Below are 6,000 nucleotides of genomic sequence, written 5' to 3'. Positions count from 1 at the left end.
TCCTAAGTACCCCCCCCCCAAGCCCCCCTCAAGACCTCCCAAGTTCCCCCCTAAGTACCCCCCCAAGGCCCCACTAAGTACCCCCGCCCAAGCCCCCTTCCAAGAACCCCCTAAGTACCACCCCAAGCCCGCCCAAGCCCCCCCCCAAGACCCCCCTAAGTACCCCCTTAAGTACACCCCCCCACAGACCCCCCTAAGTACCCTCCTAAGTACCCCCCCAAGGCCCAACTAAGTACCCCCCCCCCCCAAACCCCCTGCCAAGACCCCCCTAAGTACCACCCCAAGCCCGCCCAAGCCCCCCCCCCCAAGACCCGTCTAAGTACCCCCTAAATACCCCCCCAAGGCCCCCCTAAGTACCCCCCTAAGTACCCCTCCAAGACCCCTTAAGTACCCCCCTAAGTACCCCCTCAAGACCTCCTAAGTACCCCCCTAAGTACCCCCCCAAGACCCCACTAAGTATCCCCCCCCCCAAGCCCCCTGCCAAGACCCCCCTAAGTACCCCCTTAAGTACCCCCCCCCCCCCAAGACCCCCCTAAGTACCCTCCCCCAAGCCCCCCGCCAAGACCCCCCTAAGTACCCCTCCAAGACCCCCTAAGTACCCCCCTAAGTATCCCCCCAAGCCCCCCCCCCCCAGGACCCCACTAAGTACACCCCCCCCCAAGCCCCCAGCTAAGACCCCCCTAAGTACCACACCAAGCCCGCCCAAGCCCCCCCCAAGACCCCCCTAAGTACCCCGCCAAGACCCCCCTAATTACCCCTCCAAGACCCCCTAAGTACCCCCCTAAGTACCCCCTAAAGACCCCCCTAAGTACCCCCCTAAGTTCCCCCCCAAGAACTCCCTAAGTACCCCCCCTAAGTACCCCCTTAAGCACCCCTAAGTACCCCCCTAAGTAGCCACCCAAGCCCCCCCCCCAAGACCACCACAAGAACCCCCTAAGTACCCCCCTAAGTACCCCTCTAAGTACCCCCTCAAGACCCCCCTAATTACCACCCTAAGTAGCACCCCAAGCCCACCCCAGGACCCCACTAAGTACCCTCCTAAGTACACCCCCAAGACCCCTCTGAGTACCCCCCTAAGTACCCACCTAAGTACCACCTTAATTACCCCCCTAAGTACCCCCCCCCCCAAATACCCTCCCAAGACCCCCCTAAGTACCCCCCCAAGACCCCCCTAAGTACCCCACTAAGTACACCCCTAAGTACCCACCCAAGTCCCCCCTAAGTACCCCACACAAGTCCCCCCCCCCCAAAACCCCCCTAAGTACCTTCCTAAGTACCCCACACTAGTCCCCCTCTAAGTACCCCCCAAAGTACCCACCTAAGTACCACCCTAAGTACACCCCACCCCCCCAAGACCACACCAAGACCCCACTAAGTACCCCCTTAAGTACCACCTCCCTCCAAGTCCCCCCCCAAGACCCCCCTAAGTACCACCCTAAGTACCCCCTAAGTAGCCCTCTAAGTACCCCCCCCAAGACCCCCCTAAGTACACTCCCCTAAGTACCCCCTTAAGTACCACCCTAAATACCCCCCTAAGTACCACCCCCTAAGTACCCCTCTAAGTACCCCCCCAAGACCACCCTAAGTACCCCCCCCCCCCTAAGTACCCCCTTAAGTAACCCCCAAGACCCCCCTAAGTACCTCCCCTCAGTACCACCCTAAATACCCCCCTAAGTACCCCCCTAAGTACCCCCCCCCCCAAGCCCCCCGCCAAGACTCCCCTAATTACCCCCCCAAGACCCCCCTAAGTACCCCCCTAAGTACCCCCCCAAGAACCCCTCAGTACCCCCCCAAGACCCCACTAAGTACCCCCCCACCCCAAGCCCCTGCCAAGACCCCCCTAAGTACCACACCAAGCCCGCCCAAGCCCCCCCCCCAAGACCCCCCTATGTACCCCCTTAAGTACTCCCCCACCACCCCAACCCCCCTAAGTACCCCCCCCCCCCAAGCCCCCCGCCAAGACCCCCCTAATTCCCCTCCAAGTCCCACTAAGTACCCCCCTAAGCACTCCCTCAAGCACCCCTAAGTACCCCCTAAGTAGCCACCCAAGCCCCCCCTAAGTACCCCCACCCCCAAGCCCCCCCTCAAGACCTCCTAAGTACCCCCCTAAGTACCCCCCCAAGTACCCCCCAAAGTCCCCCCTAAGTACCCACCAAGAACCCCCTAAGTACCCCCCAAGACCACCCTAAGTATCCCCATAAGTACCCCCCCTAAGTACCCTCCCCCCAAGTCCCCCTAAGTACCCCCCCCCCCCAAGTACCCTCCCAAGACCACCCTAAGTACCCCCCCCCAAGCCCCCCCTCAAGACCTCCTAAGTACTTCCCTAAGTACCCCCCCAAGACCCCACTAAGTACCCCCCCCCTCAAGCCCCCTGCCGAGACCCCCCTAAGTACCACCCCAATCCCGCTCAAGCCCCCCCCCAAGACACCCCTAAGTACCCCTAAGTACCCCCCCCCCCAAGACCCCCTAAGTACCCCCCTAAGTAGCCCTCTAAGTACCCCCCCAAGTACCCTCCCAAGACACCCCTAAGTACCACCCCAAGACCACCCTATGTACCCTCCCCTAAGTACCCCCTTAAGTACCCCCCCAAGACCCCCCTAAGTACCCCCCCCAAGCCCCTCCCCCCAAGACCCCCCTAAGTACCACCCTAAATACCCCCCTAAGTACCCCCTTAAGTACCCTGCCAAGCCCCCCCCAAGCCACCCCCCCCATGACCTTCTTAAGTACCCCCATAAGTACCACCCCGAAGACCCCCCTAAGTACCCCACTAAATACTACCATAAATAACCCCCTCCCAAGTCCCCCCCAGACCTGCCTAAGTACACCGCCCCCCAGGTCCCGCCTAAGTACCCCCCCCCCCCCCCGAGCACCCCGCCAAGACCCCCCTAAGTACCCCTCCCCAAGTCCCCCCCCCCAAGAACCCCCTAAGTACCCCACTAAGTACCCCCCTAAGTAGCCCCCCAAGCCTCCCCCCAAGACCCCCCTAAGTACCCTCCTAAGTACCCCCCCCAAGCCCCCCTCAAGACCTCCCAAGTTCCCCCCTAAGTACCCCCCCAAGGCCCCACTAAGTACCCCCCGCCCAAGCCCCCTTCCAAGAACCCCCTAAGTACCACCCCAAGCCCGCCCAAGCCCCCCCCCAAGACCCCCCTAAGTACCCCCTTAAGTACACCCCCCCACAGACCCCCCTAAGTACCCTCCTAAGTACCCCCCCAAGGCCCCACTAAGTACCCCCCCCCCCCCAAACCCCCTGCCAAGACCCCCCTAAGTACCACCCCAAGCCCGCCCAAGCCCCCCCCCCAAGACCCGTCTAAGTACCCCCTAAGTACCCCCCCAAGGCCCCCCTAAGTACCCCCCTAAGTACCCCTCCAAGACCCCTTAAGTACCCCCCTAAGTTCCCCCTCAAGACCTCCTAAGTACCCCCCTAAGTACCCCCCCAAGACCCCACTAAGTATCCCCCCCCCCCCAAGCCCCCTGCCAAGACCCCCCTAAGTACCCCCTTAAGTACCCCCCCCCCCCAAGACCCCCCTAAGTACCCTCCCCCAAGCCCCCCGCCAAGACCCCCCTAAGTACCCCTCCAAGACCCCCTAAGTACCCCCCTAAGTATCCCCCCAAGCCCCCCCACCCAGGACCCCACTAAGTACACCCCCCCCCAAGCCCCCAGCCAAGACCCCCCTAAGTACCACACCAAGCCCGCCCAAGCCCCCCCCAAGACCCCCCTAAGTACCCCCGCCAAGACCCCCCTAATTACCCCTCCAAGACCCCCTAAGTACCCCCCTAAGTACCCCCTAAAGACCCCCCTAAGTACCCCCCTAAGTTCCCCCCCAAGAACTCCCTAAGTACCCCCCTAAGTACCCCCTTAAGCACCCCTAAGTACCCCCCTAAGTAGCCACCCAAGCCCCCCCCCCCCAAGACCACCACAAGAACCCCCTAAGTACCCCCCTAAGTACCCCTCTAAGTACCCCCTCAAGACCCCCCTAATTACCACCCTAAGTAGCACCCCAAGCCCACCCCAGGACCCCACTAAGTACCCTCCTAAGTACACCCCCAAGACCCCTCTGAGTACCCCCCTAAGTACCCACCTAAGTACCACCTTAATTACCCCCCTAAGTACCCCCCCCCCCAAATACCCTCCCAAGACCCCCCTAAGTACCCCCCCAAGACCCCCCTAAGTACCCCACTAAGTACACCCCTAAGTACCCACCCAAGTCCCCCCTAAGTACCCCACACAAGTCCCCCCCCCCCAAAACCCCCCTAAGTACCTTCCTAAGTACCCCACACTAGTCCCCCTCTAAGTACCCCCCCAAAGTACCCACCTAAGTACCACCCTAAGTACACCCCACCCCCCCCAAGACCACACCAAGACCCCACTAAGTACCCCCTTAAGTACCACCTCCCTCCAAGTCCCCCCCCAAGACCCCCCTAAGTACCACCCTAAGTACCCCCTAAGTAGCCCTCTAAGTACCCCCCCAAGACCCCCCTAAGTACACTCCCCTAAGTACCCCCTTAAGTACCACCCTAAATACCCCCCTAAGTACCACCCCCTAAGTACCCCTCTAAGTACCCCCCCAAGACCACCCTAAGTACCCCCCCCCCCTAAGTACCCCCTTAAGTAACCCCCAAGACCCCCCTAAGTACCTCCCCTCAGTACCACCCTAAATACCCCCCTAAGTACCCCCCTAAGTACCCCCCCCCCCAAGCCCCCCGCCAAGACTCCCCTAATTACCCCCCCAAGACCCCCCTAAGTACCCCCCTAAGTACCCCCCCAAGAACCCCTCAGTACCCCCCCAAGACCCCACTAAGTACCCCCCACCCCAAGCCCCTGCCAAGACCCCCCTAAGTACCACACCAAGCCCGCCCAAGCCCCCCCCCCAAGACCCCCCTAAGTACCCCCTTAAGTACTCCCCCACCACCCCAACCCCCCTAAGTACCCCCCCCCCCCAAGCCCCCCGCCAAGACCCCCCTAATTCCCCTCCAAGTCCCACTAAGTACCCCCCTAAGCACTCCCTCAAGCACCCCTAAGTACCCCCTAAGTAGCCACCCAAGCCCCCCCTAAGTACCCCCACCCCCAAGCCCCCCCTCAAGACCTCCTAAGTACCCCCCTAAGTACCCCCCCAAGTACCCCCCAAAGTCCCCCCTAAGTACCCACCAAGAACCCCCTAAGTACCCCCCAAGACCACCCTAAGTATCCCCATAAGTACCCCCCTAAGTACCCTCCCCCCAAGTCCCCCTAAGTACCCCCCCCCCCAAGTACCCTCCCAAGACCACCCTAAGTACCCCCCCCCAAGCCCCCCCTCAAGACCTCCTAAGTACTTCCCTAAGTACCCCCCCAAGACCCCACTAAGTACCCCCCCCTCAAGCCCCCTGCCGAGACCCCCCTAAGTACCACCCCAATCCCGCTCAAGCCCCCCCCCCCAAGACACCCCTAAGTACCCCTAAGTACCCCCCCCCAAGACCCCCCTAAGTACCCCCCCTAAGTACCCCCCCCAAGTCCCCTTAAGTACCCCCCCCCCCTCAAGTACCATCCCAAGACCCCCCTAAGTACCCCCCCAAGACCCCCCTAAGTACCTCCCTAAGTACCCACCCAAGAACCCCCTAAGTACCCCACACAAGTACCCCCCCCAAAACCCCTCTAAGTACCCCCCCCCCCAAGACCTCCTAAGTACCCCCCCAAGTACCCTCCCAAGACCCCCCTAAGTACCCCCCCAAGACCCCCCTAATTACCCCCCTAAGTACCCACCCAAGACCCCCCTAAGTACCCCACACAAGTCCCCCCCCAAGACCCCCCTAAGTACCATTCTAAGTACACCCCTAAGACCCCCCTAAGTACCACCCTAAGTACCCCCCCCCTAAGTACCCCCTTAAGTACCCCCCCCCCAGACCCCCCTAAGTACCCCCCTAAGTACCCCCCCCAAACCCCCCCTCAAGACCTCCTAAGTACTGCCCTAAGTACCCCCCCAAGACCCCTCAAAGTACCCCCCCCTCAAGCCCCCTGCCAAGACC

The sequence above is a fragment of the Prorops nasuta genome, unplaced genomic scaffold (assembly GCF_024137725.1).
Source record: "Prorops nasuta isolate Cenicafe-Biocafe unplaced genomic scaffold, Cenicafe_Pnas_1.2 PNAS00006, whole genome shotgun sequence".
Taxonomy (NCBI): domain Eukaryota; kingdom Metazoa; phylum Arthropoda; class Insecta; order Hymenoptera; family Bethylidae; genus Prorops; species Prorops nasuta.
This window is presented reverse-complemented; position numbering follows the sequence as displayed.